This window comes from Poeciliopsis prolifica, unplaced genomic scaffold (genome assembly GCF_027474105.1).
Source record: "Poeciliopsis prolifica strain line A6 unplaced genomic scaffold, Auburn_PproV2 SCAFFOLD163, whole genome shotgun sequence".
NCBI classification, from domain to species: domain Eukaryota; kingdom Metazoa; phylum Chordata; class Actinopteri; order Cyprinodontiformes; family Poeciliidae; genus Poeciliopsis; species Poeciliopsis prolifica.
Window position 1 is genome coordinate 349,238 of NW_026562538.1, and position 16,375 is coordinate 365,612.

The 16,375-nt window shown below is 47.2% G+C and overlaps 1 pseudogene; it reads left to right on the plus strand.

The window, feature by feature from the left end:
• Nucleotides 1-16,241, plus strand: part of LOC129356277 (ral GTPase-activating protein subunit beta-like) — a 29,979-nt pseudogene extending 13,738 nt beyond the window's left edge.
• Nucleotides 16,242-16,375: the final 134 nt, after the last annotated feature.

The window sequence follows — 16,375 nt, forward strand, 5'->3', positions numbered from 1 at the left end:
TGAGGTTCTGAAAGGAACCATGGTTCTGTATGAGGTTCTGAGAGAGGAACCATGGTTCTGTATGAGGTTCTGAGAGAGGAACCATGGTACTGTATGAGGTTCTGAAAGAGGAACCATGGTTCTGTATGAGGTTCTGAGAGTGGAACCATGGTTCTGTATGAGGTTCTGAGAGAGGAACCATGGTTCTGTATGAGGTTCTGAGAGAGGAACCATGGTTCTGTATGAGGTTCTGTATGAGGTTCTGAGAGAGGAACCATGGTTCTGCATGAGGTTCTGTATGAGGTTCTGAAAGAGGAACCATGGTTCTGTATGAGGTTCTGAGAGAGGAACCATGGTTTTGTATGAGGTTCTGAGAGAGGAACCATGGTTCTGTATGAGGTTCTGTATGAGGTTCTGAGAGAGGAACCATTGTTCTATATGAGGTTCTGTATGAGGTTCTGAAAGAGGAACCATGGTTCTGTATGAGGTTCTGAGAGAGGAGCCATGGTTTTGTATGAGGTTCTGTATGAGGTTCTGAGAGAGGAACCATGGTTCTGTATGAGGTTCTGAAAGAGGAACCATGGTTCTGTATGAGGTTCTGAGAGAGGAACCATGGTTCTGTATGAGGTTCTGAGAGAGAATCCATTGTTCTGTATGAGGTTCTGAGAGAGGAACCATGGTTCTGTATGAGGTTCTGTATGAGGTTCTGAGAGAGGAACCATGGTTCTGTATGAGGTTCTGAAAGAGGAACCATGGTTCTGTATGAGGTTCTGAGAGTGGAACCATGGTTCTGTATGAGGTTCTGAAAGAGGAACCATGGTTCTGTATGAGGTTCTGAGAGAGGAACCACGTTTCTGTATGAGGTTCTGAGAGAGGAACCATGGTTCTGTATGATGTTCTGTATGAGGTTCTGAGAGAGGAACCATGGTTCTGTATGAGGTTCTGAAAGAGGAACAATGGTTCTGTATGAGGTTCTGAGAGTGGAACCATGGTTCTCTATGAGGTTCTGAAAGACGAACCATGGTTCTGTATGAGGTTCTGTGAGAGGAACCACGTTTCTGTATGAGGTTCTGAGAGAGAATCCATTGTTCTGTATGAGGTTCTGAGAGAGGAACCATGGTTCTGTATGAGGTTCTGTAGTAGGTTCTGAGAGAGGAACCATGGTTTGTATGAGGTTCTGTATGAGGTTCTGAGAGAGGAACCATGGTTCTGTATGAGGTTCTGAGAGAGGAACCATGGTTCTGTATGAGGTTCTGTATTAGGTTCTGAGATAGGAACCATGGCTCTGTATGAGGTTTTGAGAGAGGAACCATGGTTCTGTATGAGGTTCTGTATGAGGTTCTGAGAGAGGAACCATGGTTCTGCATGAGGTTCTGTATGAGGTTCTGAGAGAGGAACCATGGTTCTGTATGAGGTTCTGAGGGAGGAACCATGGTTCTGTATGAGGTTCTGAAAGAGGAACCATGGTTTGTATGAGTTCTGAGAGAGGAACCATGGTTCTGTATGAGGTTCTGAAAGAGGAACCATGGTTCTGTATGAGGTTCTGAGAGAGGAACCATGGTTTTGTATGAGGTTCTGAGAGAGGAACCATGGTTCTGTATGAGGTTCTGAGAGAGGAACCATTGTTCTATATGAGGTTCTGTATGAGGTTCTGAAAGAGGAACCATGGTTCTGTATGAGGTTCTGAGAGAGGAACCATGGTTCTGTATGAGGTTCTGAGAGAGGAACCATGGTACTGTATGAGGTTCTGAGAGAGGAACCACGTTTCTGTATGAGGTTCTGAGAGAGAATCCATTGTTCTGTATGAGGTTCTGAGAGAGGAACCATGGTTCTGTATGATGTTCTGTATGAGGTTCTGAGAGAGGAACCATGGTTCTGTATGAGTTCTGAAAGAGGAACCATGGTTCTGTATGAGGTTCTGAGAGTGGAACCATGGTTCTGTATGAGGTTCTGAAAGAGGAACCATGGTTCTGTATGAGGTTCTGAGAGAGGAACCACGTTTCTGTATGAGGTTCTGAGAGAGAATCCATTGTTCTGTATGAGGTTCTGAGAGAGGAACCATGGTTCTGTATGAGGTTCTGAGAGAGGAACCATGGTTCTGTATGAGGTTCTGAAAGAGGAACCATGGTTCTGTATGAGGTTCTGAGAGTGGAACCATGGTTCTGTATGAGGTTCTGAAAGAGGAACCATGGTTCTGTATGAGGTTCTGAGAGTGGAACCATGGTTCTGTATGAGGTTCTGAGAGAGGAACCATGGTTCTGTATGAGGTTCTGAGAGAGGAAACCATGGTTCTGTATGAGGTTCTGTATGAAGTTCTGAGAGAGGAGCCATAGTTCTGTATGAGTTTCTGTATGAGGTTCTGAGAGAGGAACCATGGTTCTGTATGAGGTTTTGAGAGAGGAACCATGGTTCTGTATGAGGTTCTGTATGAGGTTCTGAGAGAGGAACCATGGTTCTGTATGAGGTTCTGTATGAGGTTCTGAGAGAGGAACCATGGTTCTGCATGAGGTTCTGTATGAGGTTCTGAGATAGGAACCATGGTTCTGTATGAGGTTCTGAGAGAGGAACCATGGTTCTGTATGAGGTTCTGTATGAAGTTCTGAGAGAGGAGCCATAGTTGTATGAGTTCTGTATGAGGTTCTGAGAGAGGAACCATGGTTCTGTATGAGGTTCTGTATGAAGTTCTGAGAGAGGAGCCATAGTTCTGTATGAGTTTCTGTATGAGGTTCTGAGAGAGGAACCATGGTTCTGTATGAGGTTTTGAGAGAGGAACCATGGTTCTGTATGAGGTTCTGTATGAGGTTCTGAGAGAGGAACCATGGTTCTGTATGAGGTTCTGTATGAGGTTCTGAGAGAGGAACCATGGTTCTGCATGAGGTTCTGTATGAGGTTCTGAGATAGGAACCATGGTTCTGTATGAGGTTCTGAGAGAGGAACCATGGTTCTGTATGAGGTTCTGTATGAAGTTCTGAGAGAGGAGCCATAGTTCTGTATGAGTTTCTGTATGAGGTTCTGAGAGAGGAACCATGGTTCTGTATGAGGTTCTGAAAGAGGAACCATGGTTCTGTATGAGGTTCTGAGAGAGGAACCATGGTTCTGTATGAGGTTCTGAAAGAGGAACCATGGTTCTGTATGAGGTTCTGAGAGTGGAACCATGGTTCTGTATGAGGTTCTGAGAGAGGAACCATGGTTCTGTATGAGGTTCTGAGAGAGGAACCACGTTTCTGTATGAGGTTCTGAGAGAGAATCCATTGTTCTGTATGAGGTTCTGAGAGAGGAACCATGGTTCTGTATGAGGTTCTGAGAGAGGAACCATGGTTCTGTATGAGGTTCTGAAAGAGGAACCATGGTTCTGTATGAGGTTCTGAGAGTGGAACCATGGTTCTGTATGAGGTTCTGAAAGAGGAACCATGGTTCTGTATGAGGTTCTGAGAGTGGAACCATGGTTTCTGTATGAGGTTCTGAGAGAGGAACCATGGTTCTGTATGAGGTTCTGAGAGAGGAACCATGGTTCTGTATGAGGTTCTGTATGAAGTTCTGAGAGAGGAGCCATAGTTCTGTATGAGTTTCTGTATGAGGTTCTGAGAGAGGAACCATGGTTCTGTATGAGGTTTTGAGAGAGGAACCATGGTTCTGTATGAGGTTCTGTATGAGGTTCTGAGAGAGGAACCATGGTTCTGTATGAGGTTCTGTATGAGGTTCTGAGAGAGGAACCATGTTCTGCATGAGGTTCTGTATGAGTTCTGAGATAGGAACCATGGTTCTGTATGAGGTTCTGTATGAAGTTCTGAGAGAGGAGCCATAGTTCTGTATGAGTTTCTGTATGAGGTTCTGAGAGAGGAACCATGGTTCTGTATGAGGTTTTGAGAGAGGAACCATGGTTCTGTATGAGGTTCTGAAAGGAACCATGGTTCTGTATGAGGTTCTATGGAACCTGTATGAGGTTCTGAAAGAGGAACCATGTTGTATGAGGTTCTGAGAGGAGGAACCACGTTTCTGTATGAGGTTCTGAGAGAGGAACCATGGTTCTGTATGATGTTCTGTATGAGGTTCTGAGAGAGGAACCATGGTTCTGTATGAGGTTCTGAAGAGGAACATGGTTCTGTATGAGGTTCTGAGAGTGGAACCATGGTTCTCTATGAGGTTCTGAAAGACGAACCATGGTTCTGTATGAGGTTCTGTGAGAGGAACCACGTTTCTGTATGAGGTTCTGAGAGAGAATCCATTGTTCTGTATGAGGTTCTGAGAGAGGAACCATGGTTCTGTATGAGGTTCTGTAGTAGGTTCTGAGAGAGGAACCATGGTTCTGTATGAGGTTCTGTATGAGGTTCTGAGAGAGGAACCATGGTTCTGTATGAGGTTCTGAGAGAGGAACCATGGTTCTGTATGAGGTTCTGTATTAGGTTCTGAGATAGGAACCATGGCTCTGTATGAGGTTTTGAGAGAGGAACCATGGTTCTGTATGAGGTTCTGTATGAGGTTCTGAGAGAGGAACCATGGTTCTGCATGAGGTTCTGTATGAGGTTCTGAGAGAGGAACCATGGTTCTGTATGAGGTTCTGAGGAGGAACCATGGTTCTGTATGAGGTTCTGAAGAGGAACCATGGTTTTGTATGAGGTTCTGAGAGAGGAACCATGGTTCTGTATGAGGTTCTGAAAGAGGAACCATGGTTCTGTATGAGGTTCTGAGAGAGGAACCATGGTTTTGTATGAGGTTCTGAGAGAGGAACCATGGTTCTGTATGAGGTTCTGAGAGAGGAACCATTGTTCTATATGAGGTTCTGTATGAGGTTCTGAAGAGGAACCATGGTTCTGTATGAGGTTCTGAGAGAGGAACCATGGTTCTGTATGAGGTTCTGAGAGAGGAACCATGGTTGTATGAGGTTCTGAGAGAGGAACCACGTTTCTGTATGAGGTTCTGAGAGAGCCATTGTTCTGTATGAGGTTCTGAGAGAGGAACCATGGTTCTGTATGATGTTCTGTATGAGGTTCTGAGAGAGGAACCATGGTTCTGTATGAGGTTCTGAAAGAGGAACCATGGTTCTGTATGAGGTTCTGAGAGTGGAACCATGGTTCTGTATGAGGTTCTGAAAGAACCATGGTTCTGTATGAGGTTCTGAGAGAGGAACCACGTTTCTGTATGAGGTTCTGAGAGAGAATCCATTGTTCTGTATGAGGTTCTGAGAGAGGAACCATGGTTCTGTATGAGGTTCTGAGAGAGGAACCATGGTTCTGTATGAGGTTCTGAAAGAGGAACCATGGTTCTGTATGAGGTTCTGAGAGTGGAACCATGGTTCTGTATGAGGTTCTGAAAGAGGAACCATGGTTCTGTATGAGGTTCTGAGAGTGGAACCATGGTTCTGTATGAGGTTCTGAGAGAGGAACCATGGTTCTGTATGAGGTTCTGAGAGAGGAACCATGGTTCTGTATGAGGTTCTGTATGAAGTTCTGAGAGAGGAGCCATAGTTCTGTATGAGTTTCTGTATGAGGTTCTGAGAGAGGAACCATGGTTCTGTATGAGGTTTGAGAGAGGAACCATGGTTCTGTATGAGGTTCTGTATGAGGTTCTGAGAGAGGAACCATGGTTCTGTATGAGGTTCTGTATGAGGTTCTGAGAGAGGAACCATGGTTCTGCATGAGGTTCTGTATGAGGTTCTGAGATAGGAACCATGGTTCTGTATGAGGTTCTGAGAGAGGAACCATGGTTCTGTATGAGGTTCTGTATGAAGTTCTGAGAGAGGAGCCATAGTTCTGTATGAGTTTCTGTATGAGGTTCTGAGAGAGGAACCATGGTTCTGTATGAGGTTCTGTATGAAGTTCTGAGAGAGGAGCCATAGTTCTGTATGAGTTTCTGTATGAGGTTCTGAGAGAGGAACCATGGTTCTGTATGAGGTTTTGAGAGAGGAACCATGGTTCTGTATGAGGTTCTGTATGAGGTTCTGAGAGAGGAACCATGGTTCTGTATGAGGTTCTGTATGAGGTTCTGAGAGAGGAACCATGGTTCTGCATGAGGTTCTGTATGAGGTTCTGAGATAGGAACCATGGTTCTGTATGAGGTTCTGAGAGAGGAACCATGGTTCTGTATGAGGTTCTGTATGAAGTTCTGAGAGAGGAGCCATAGTTCTGTATGAGTTTCTGTATGAGGTTCTGAGAGAGGAACCATGGTTCTGTATGAGGTTCTGAAGAGGAACCATGGTTCTGTATGAGGTTCTGAGAGAGGAACCATGGTTCTGTATGAGGTTCTGAAGAGGAACCATGGTTCTGTATGAGGTTCTGAGAGTGGAACCATGGTTCTGTATGAGGTTCTGAGAGAGGAACCATGGTTCTGTATGAGGTTCTGAGAGAGGAACCACGTTTCTGTATGAGGTTCTGAGAGAGAATCCATTGTTCTGTATGAGGTTCTGAGAGAGGAACCATGGTTCTGTATGAGGTTCTGAGAGAGGAACCATGGTTCTGTATGAGGTTCTGAAGAGGAACCATGGTTCTGTATGAGGTTCTGAGAGTGGAACCATGGTTCTGTATGAGGTTCTGAAAGAGGAACCATGGTTCTGTATGAGGTTCTGAGAGTGGAACCATGGTTCTGTATGAGGTTCTGAGAGAGGAACCATGGTTCTGTATGAGGTTCTGAGAGAGGAACCATGGTTCTGTATGAGGTTCTGTATGAAGTTCTGAGAGAGGAGCCATAGTTCTGTATGAGTTTCTGTATGAGGTTCTGAGAGAGGAACCATGGTTCTGTATGAGGTTTTGAGAGAGGAACCATGGTTCTGTATGAGGTTCTGTATGAGGTTCTGAGAGAGGAACCATGGTTCTGTATGAGGTTCTGTATGAGGTTCTGAGAGAGGAACCATGGTTCTGCATGAGGTTCTGTATGAGGTTCTGAGATAGGAACCATGGTTCTGTATGAGGTTCTGAGAGAGGAACCATGGTTCTGTATGAGGTTCTGTATGAAGTTCTGAGAGAGGAGCCATAGTTCTGTATGAGTTTCTGTATGAGGTTCTGAGAGAGGAACCATGGTTCTGTATGAGGTTCTGTATGAGGTTCTGAGAGAGGAACCATTGTTCTATATGAGGTTCTGTATGAGGTTCTGAAGAGGAACCATGGTTCTGTATGAGGTTCTGAGAGAGGAGCCATGGTTTGTATGAGGTTCTGTATGAGGTTCTGAGAGAGGAACCATGGTTCTGTATGAGGTTCTGAAAGAGGAACCATGGTTCTGTATGAGGTTCTGAGAGAGAACCATGGTTCTGTATGAGGTTCTGAGAGAGGAACCACGTTTCTGTATGAGGTTCTGAGAGAGAATCCATTGTTCTGTATGAGGTTCTGAGAGAGGAACCATGGTTCTGTATGATGTTCTGTATGAGGTTCTGAGAGAGGAACCATGGTTCTGTATGAGGTTCTGAAAGGGAACAATGGTTCTGTATGAGGTTCTGAGAGTGGAACCATGGTTCTGTATGAGGTTCTGAAAGACAAACCATGGTTCTGTATGAGGTTCTGTGAGAGGAACCACGTTTCTGTATGAGGTTCTGAGAGAGAATCCATTGTTCTGTATGAGGTTCTGAGAGAGGAACCATGGTTCTGTATGAGGTTCTGTAGTAGGTTCTGAGAGAGGACCATGGTTCTGTATGAGGTTGTATGAGGTTCTGAGAGAGGAACCATGGTTCTGTATGAGGTTCTGAGAGAGGAACCATGGTTCTGTATGAGGTTCTGTATTAGGTTCTGAGATAGGAACCATGGCTCTGTATGAGGTTTTGAGAGAGGAACCATGGTTCTGTATGAGGTTCTGTATGAGGTTCTGAGAGAGGAACCATGGTTCTGCATGAGGTTCTGTATGAGGTTCTGAGAGAGGAACCATGGTTCTGTATGAGGTTCTGAGGGAGAACCATGGTTCTGTATGAGGTTCTGAAGAGGAACCATGGTTTTGTATGAGGTTCTGAGAGAGGAACCATGGTTCTGTATGAGGTTCTGAAAGAGGAACCATGGTTCTGTATGAGGTTCTGAGAGAGGAACCATGGTTTTGTATGAGGTTCTGAGAGAGGAACCATGGTTCTGTATGAGGTTCTGAGAGAGGAACCATTGTTCTATATGAGGTTCTGAAAGAGGAACCATGGTTCTGTATGAGGTTCTGAGAGAGGAACCATGGTTCTGTATGAGGTTCTGAGAGAGGAACCATGGTTCTGTATGAGGTTCTGAGAGAGGAACCATGGTTCTGTATGAGGTTCTGTATGAAGTTCTGAGAGAGGAGCCATAGTTCTGTATGAGTTTCTGTATGAGGTTCTGAGAGAGGAACCATGGTTCTGTATGAGGTTTGAGAGAGGAACCATGGTTCTGTATGAGGTTCTGTATGAGGTTCTGAGAGAGGAACCATGGTTCTGCATGAGGTTCTGTATGAGGTTCTGAGAGAGGAACCATGGTTCTGCATGAGGTTCTGTATGAGGTTCTGAGATAGGAACCATGGTTCTGTATGAGGTTCTGAGAGAGGAACCATGGTTCTGTATGAGGTTCTGTATGAGTTCTGAGAGAAGCCATAGTTCTGTATGAGTTTCTGTATGAGGTTCTGAGAGAGGAACCATGGTTCTGTATGAGGTTCTGTATGAGGTTCTGAGAGAGGAACCATTGTTCTATATGAGGTTCTGTATGAGGTTCTGAAAGAGGAACCATGGTTCTGTATGAGGTTCTGAGAGAGGAGCCATGGTTTTGTATGAGGTTCTGTATGAGGTTCTGAGAGAGGAACCATGGTTCTGTATGAGGTTCTGAAAGAGGAACCATGGTTCTGTATGAGGTTCTGAGAGAGGAACCATGGTTCTGTATGAGGTTCTGAGAGAGGAACCACGTTTCTGTATGAGGTTCTGAGAGAGAATCCATTGTTCTGTATGAGGTTCTGAGAGAGGAACCATGGTTCTGTATGATGTTCTGTATGAGGTTCTGAGAGAGGAACCATGGTTCTGTATGAGGTTCTGAAAGAGGAACAATGGTTCTGTATGAGGTTCTGAGAGTGGAACCATGGTTCTGTATGAGGTTCTGAAAGACAACCATGGTTCTGTATGAGGTTCTGTGAGAGGAACCACGTTTCTGTATGAGGTTCTGAGAGAGAATCCATTGTTCTGTATGAGGTTCTGAGAGAGGAACCATGGTTCTGTATGAGGTTCTGTAGTAGGTTCTGAGAGAGGAACCATGGTTCTGTATGAGGTTCTGTATGAGGTTCTGAGAGAGGAACCATGGTTCTGTATGAGGTTCTGAGAGAGGAACCATGGTTCTGTATGAGGTTCTGTATTAGGTTCTGAGATAGGAACCATGGCTCTGTATGAGGTTTTGAGAGAGGAACCATGGTTCTGTATGAGGTTCTGTATGAGGTTCTGAGAGAGGAACCATGGTTCTGCATGAGGTTCTGTATGAGGTTCTGAGAGAGGAACCATGGTTCTGTATGAGGTTCTGAGGGAGGAACCATGGTTCTGTATGAGGTTCTGAAAGAGGAACCATGGTTTTGTATGAGGTTCTGAGAGAGGAACCATGGTTCTGTATGAGGTTCTGAAAGAGGAACCATGGTTCTGTATGAGGTTCTGAGAGAGGAACCATGGTTTTGTATGAGGTTCTGAGAGAGGAACCATGGTTCTGTATGAGGTTCTGAGAGAGGAACCATTGTTCTATATGAGGTTCTGAAAGAGGAACCATGGTTCTGTATGAGGTTCTGAGAGAGGAACCATGGTTCTGTATGAGGTTCTGAGAGAGGAACCATGGTTCTGTATGAGGTTCTGAGAGAGGAACCATGGTTCTGTATGAGGTTCTGAGAGGGGAAACATGGTTCTGTATGAGGTTCTGAGAGAGGAACCATGGTTCTGTATGAGGTTCTGAGAGGAAACATGGTTCTGTATGAGGTTCTGAGAGAGGAACCATGGTTCTGTATGAGGTTTTGAGAGAGGAACCATGGTTCTGTATGAGGTTTTGAGAGAGGAAACATGGTTCTGTATGAGTTTCTGTATGAGGTTCTGAGAGAGAAACCATGGTTCTGTATGAGGTTCTGTATGAGGTTCTGAGAGAGGAACCATGGTTCTGTATGAGGTTCTGCGAGAGGAACCATGGTTCTGTATGAGGTTCTGAGAGAGGAACCATGGTTCTGTATGAGGTTCTGTATGAAGTTCTGAGAGAGGAGCCATGGTTCTGTATGAATTTCTGTATGAGGTTCTGAGAGAGGAACCATGGTTCTGTATGAGGTTTTGAGAGAGGAACCATGGTTCTGTATGAGGTTCTGTATGAGGTTCTGAGAGAGGAACCATGGTTCTGTATGAGGTTCTGAGAGAGGAACCATGGTTCTGTATGAGGTTCTGTATTAGGTACTGAGATAGGAACCATGGTTCTGTATGAGGTTTTGAGAGAGGAACCATGGTTCTGTATGAGGTTCTGTATGAGGTTCTGAGAGAGGAACCATGGTTCTGTATGAGGTTTTGAGAGAGGAACCATGGTTCTGTATGAGGTTCTGTATGAGGTTCTGAGAGAGGAACCATGGTTCTGTATGAGGTTCTGTATGAGGTTCTGAGAGAGGAACCATGGTTCTGCATGAGGTTCTGTATGAGGTTCTGAGATAGGAACCATGGTTCTGTATGAGGTTCTGAGAGAGGAACCATGGTTCTGTATGAGGTTCTGAAAGAGGAACCATGGTTCTGTATGAGGTTCTGATAGAGGAACCATGGTTCTGTATGAGGTTCTGTATGAGGTTCTGAGAGAGGAACCATTGTTCTATATGAGGTTCTGTATGAGGTTCTGAAAGAGGAACCATGGTTCTGTATGAGGTTCTGAGAGAGGAGCCATGGTTTTGTATGAGGTTCTGTATGAGGTTCTGAGAGTGGAACCATGGTTCTGGAGTGGTTCAGGACACGCAGGAGATTGGCTGGATGTGCTGTTTGAGTGTTCAAGGTGGAAATGAGACTTCACTGAGGACTGGTTCTGAGTCCTGGTTGACGGACGATGATGTGTCATGAAATGATGATCAATGGAGGGAGGAGAGGACAGGTGAAGGAAAATGTCAAGAGAAGGACCCAGATGGAGACACGAGGTTACAGAGATATGAGACTGAAGGATTTTAAGTGCTTCGGCTCAACAGTTCAGAGCAACAGCGAGAGTGAAAATGAAGAGAAGAAACATGTCCGAGCAGATTGGGAGGTGTGAGGAGAAAATCAGAGAGAAAGAAAGGAAAGATGTACAAGACAGTGGAGAGACCAGCGATGGAGGCCGAGCTGGAGGCAGCCAAGGTGATACATGGGAGGAGGAGTAAGGATGGGCGGGCAGGCAGCCATCCATCCATCCATCCATCCATCCATCATCCATCATCCATCCATCCATCCATCCATCCATCATCCATCCATCCATCCATCCATCCATCATCCATCATCCATCCATCCATCCATCCATCCATCCATCCATCCATCCATCCATCATCCATCCATCCATCCATCATCCATCCATCCATCCATCCATCATCCATCCATCCATCCATCCATCCATCCATCCATCATCCATCCATCCATCCATCCATCCATCCATCATCCATCCATCCATCCATCCACCCACCACCCATCCATCCATCCATCCATCCATCATCCATCCATCCATCCATCCATCCATCCATCCATCCATCCATCCATCCATCCATCCATCATCCATCCATCCATCCATCCATCCATCCATCCATCCAAAGACGACATGAAGGTGGAGGGCGGGTCAGAAGGAGACCAACGACTCGCTGTGGCGACCCTGAAGGGAAAAGGAAGAGTGTTTTACCAAACACAATGTCACATAAACTCTTCTTCATTTTCAGTCCAGAAGGTCAGACCATCGGAACCAGGAGGACCAATTCAGGGCGACCAGTGGAACCACCAGAACCAGGACACCAAGTAGGATATAAAGACTGTCATCCTTACTGTTTGGGTGTTGCAATAAACTCCCACTGATAGTGTATGTGTGTTGCCCTGGTAACCAGCCACCCAATCAGAAGCAGCGCTCCTTTGGGTTCATGTTGTGCGTCTGCTGACTCAGCGTTTGACGTCTCAGTGGAGAAATGATCCTGCAGTTTGTCTGTCTGCACTGGAAGTACTGGGAGGACTGGCCAAGGTGGGAACACACACACACACCAAGACTGTAAGCCCGGGTCAAACGGGTCAAACCGGGTCAAAGCGGTTTTATCGGGACCGGGTCAAACAGGTCCAAAGGTGGACGTAAGGATCTCAGCGCCACCATTTGGTCTTCTCGTCATTTTATTTGGTTCCGACCCGGATCAGTTTGTATGTTCTGTGGTCCTGCAGGTGGAGGCCAGGTGGAGGCCTCGGAGCGGCGCCGGGCCGTCGGTTCTGTCTGCACCTACATCGTGTTCCAGTGCGGCCGTCCTCCTCCGCTCCACTCCAGAGACCTGCACTCCATCATCGTCGCTGCTTTCTGCTGCCTGAACACCTGGCTGACCCAGAACCCAGTTTCTGCTGCACCAGCAGGTAACTGACCTGCAACCTCCACAGGTTCTGATCCGGTTCTGATCACAGTCTGTACGTCAGGTAACTGCTGCTGGTCCTAAAGTACAGATGTCCACACCTGAGAACCTTTGATCTGTGACAGCTTTGAATGTCTAGAGCGGATTTTACTGTTGGTTCTGGTTCTGGTCGGACTCAGATCTTACCTCAGCAGGTCTAGTTCTGATCAGAGGAGCGATGCTCTGATCTGCTCCGACTGAAGGAATGCTCTGTCCGGCGTCTTCAGCGGAGAGACGCGGCTGTCTTTGGATCAGCGCCAGGTCGGTTCCTGTTCTAGGTGAACACCTCTGTCCCCTTGGTACCGTCCAGGACTGTCTGCTGGAGGTTCTGGAGATTGTGGAGTTGGGATCTCGGGCAGCAGGTCCAGACAGGACCAGAACGTTGTGTGGAAGGACGACAAAGATCTGAACCCGGCCTCTCTGAGGGTGAAGGAGGCGGCGGAGGCAACGCTGAGCTGGTGACTAAAACACGGTCCTGGTTCTGATCCAGTTACAAACAGGAGCAAACTGGACCAGAGCCAGATGTACTTAGCTCCTCCTGGGCTCTAACTTAAGCTGGTTTGGTCCAGTATCATGCAGATTTCCAGAGCGGGTCCAGATCCGTTGCTCAGAGACAACGCCCTGATGTTGGATGACAGCAGCCTGAAGAGGTTCCGATATTTGTTCTGGAAGGTTCTGTGATTCTGGCCACATTGGAGCCAACACCAGATCAACTGATCAAGGTAGGACCAGAACCAGAGACAGAACCTCTGCCCAGAACTGCAGAGACACTGATAGTTCCGGTCCTGTTGCAGAGCCCGGTCCGTCTCTGCTGGTGATCTTGAGGGGGACCGTGGGGACGTCACAGCTGGACTCTACAGCTCCACCTGCTGCCCAAAGACGGCCGAGCCTTTCAGGTGATCATGTGACGCTGCTGCAGTGCCTCAAGCAGCCTGATGGTGGCGCTGCAGTATCGTTTGGTTCTGCTCCGGGGTCATCACACAGAACCGGACTATGATTGGTCCGCAGATCAAAGTCTTCAATGAGTTTTTGCCTCTTGGACAGACGCAGGCGGCGCTGATCCAAAGACGCGCGTCTCTCCGCTGCAGACGCCGGACAGAGACGGTCCATCAACCACCAGCTGGTTCTGGAGCGCATGGAGAGCGTTTTTCAGTCGGAGCAGATCAGAGCATCCCTCCTCTGATCAGAACTAGACCTGCTGAGGTAAGATGAGTCCGACCAGAACCAGAACCAGCAGTAAAATCCGCTCTAGACGTTCAAAGCTGTCACACAGATCAAAGGTGTCTCAGGTGTGGACATCTGTACTTTAGGACCAGCAGCAGTTGGACTTCTGCGAGTAACTTGAAGACCCAACAGGAAATTGAAGCTCGGCTCAGAGGCTTTCAGTTGCCATTGCAACCTGCAGACCACCTTCTCCGGTCAGCTGCTTCCAGGTGACCAGAGTCTTCTGTCCCACCTGGGTCTGCTGACTCCAGAGAGTGTGAAGGTAGACATGGGGACACCACTGGCTTTATTAGCTCACCTGTCCACCACTCATCTGTCCGCCCTCACCTGTCGGCAGGATCCAGGTGTCAGCAGCACGCAGCCCGCGCTCTTGTCTCTGGACTCCTCTTCCAGGTTTCTAGATAGCCTGAGACGTTTGGACCAGCTTCCATCCAGAAACAGTGACTGTGCGTTTGTCTTCTACATGAGAGCAGGACAGAAAACACCCAGGGAGGTATTCCTCAGCTCTCTCCTGTCCACCTGTTTCAGATGGGTCTGAGTCTGTGTCTTACCTGTCCATCTCCCTGCAGATCTTGGGGAATGTGGACAAGCACACCAGCATCAGCGGTCCTTTCTGGACTTCCTGTTGTCTCTTGGTTGTCCTGAAGAGGTGGGCGGAGCCAGTCGTTCAGGTGAGGTCTTTGTTTGAGGTTCAGGTGCCAGAACTCTTCGGTCAACCAATTGGGTGATTCCTGGTTCCAGAACCTGTTCTGGGGGACAGCGGAGGCGGCGTGTTCGACGGACGGAGGTTTGTCCTGAAGTTTGCCAATGCTTTGACGGAAATCACCTTCATTGTTCCTTCATCACACACCTACAGTCAGTGCTTGGTGATGTCACTCTGACATAACAGCCAGTAACCAATCACACTCAAGATGATCAATTAATCTTCATATTCCAAGCAGCTGATTGGCTGAAGAGCTATGAGGAGGCGGGGCATGCCGCTGCTTTATCATCCAACCAGAAGAGAGCTGAGGTGAGGCTCCGCCCTCAACAGACCCTGTACTTTCAATACCAGGTTTTTCTGTCTTACCTGTCCCTCATCTGTGTGTTCAGAGCCGTCCATCAGAAGACATCCGGACCTGCCAGAGTGTCTCATCATTTTTCCGATCAGACTCAAAGCTGCTGATCGTTTGGGTCGAACGCTTTGAGGACATTGGTAACTAACTAGCTAGCTAAATAACCATTGGTCGTCCCTACCAGGTTTTCTGTTGTTTTGTTTGATTCCAGTGAGTCGCAGAACAAAACTAAGAGATGAAATTTGTGAAGTAAATAAATCATTTTCAGATTCAATTAACAGAATACAGAAACACCTAAAGAAACTGGATGCAGTTTTGATGGCTGTTTCCTTCCTGATGGTCTGGTCGACCCGGTTCTACTGGAACCAGAACATTTGGAACAGAACCTCCAGCTGCTGTGGTCCTGACCCAAACCAACCTGTTCCCCTCCTGGCCTGTGGGGGCGCTGCACCAACAACCACTGCAGGAAACGACACAAAAACCTCTGAAGACACTGAGAGCAACTTCCTGTTTCACCAGATGAAACAAGATGGAGGCGTCAGTTTAGTGATTTCTCTTTAGTCTTTGGCTGAAGACCAGGAGCCATTTCTGCTGCTAACGCTAAGCTAACGCTAAGCAGAATGCCCCATGCCACTGAGGTCTGGTACATGTGCAGCCATTTCTGCTAGCGCTAGGAGAAACGTCAGAGATCGATTTTGCAGTCACAGCTCATCAACTGAAGCGGACTTTATAGGCAAACGGACTTGAGTCAGATTGAAGCGGACTGAACAAGACGGTCCCTGGTGGCCGGAGGAAGTATTGCACATTCAAAGTCAGAGAAAGTAGAAGCTCCGCCCTCCTTTGTGGGACACGCCCACTTTTCCACGCAGAGTGAGTGTGGTGGCCTATGTTTTTCTGATCTTTGTGTTTCAGAGAAGTTTCCTCTGACCGATCTGCTGCTGGAGACGAGAGCGCAGACGGAGGCGGGGTGAGTGGATCTGGGTCGGTGGTTCTGACCCGTCCCACCTGAAGTTCTGTTGAGCCCAGGCTCTCCAGGCCTGACAGATTGTCCATGTCTCTCTTAGTTCCTCCAACATCCAATTGATCTTCATCCATCCTCTGAAGACGGGACTCTTCAGGATCTGTCTCCAGGGAAACGCCTCCACCAAGCTAGGACTGGTCGTCCCATTGGTGACTGGGATGGTGACCAGCAGGAGGTCTCTGGGTAAGGACCAATCGCAAGATGGCTGCTTGGTTCTAGAGCTCCATTGGATGGTAGTTCCACCGTCTGTCCTCAGGGTTCCTGCTCACAGAGATGGTGACCAACTGCTGCCGCCGCTTGGAGTCTGACTCCGCCCCTCCGCCTCACGTCAGGAGGAAACACCTGATCAATGACGTCACCCTCTGCTATCAGAGCCGCTGCTCTGAACCCGCCTTCTACTCCGCCCTGTTCCAGCTTTGATCCGTTACTGTGGTAACCAGGTGTGCCTCCACAGGAAACGGAAGAGTTGGATGAGCAAATCCAACATGGAAGCTTACAGTTCAGTGTCGACCTGAACTGATTACAGCTTTTAATTTTTGAATAATTTCCATGTAATTAATCATTGACAGCAATAAAAATGAAATATTTC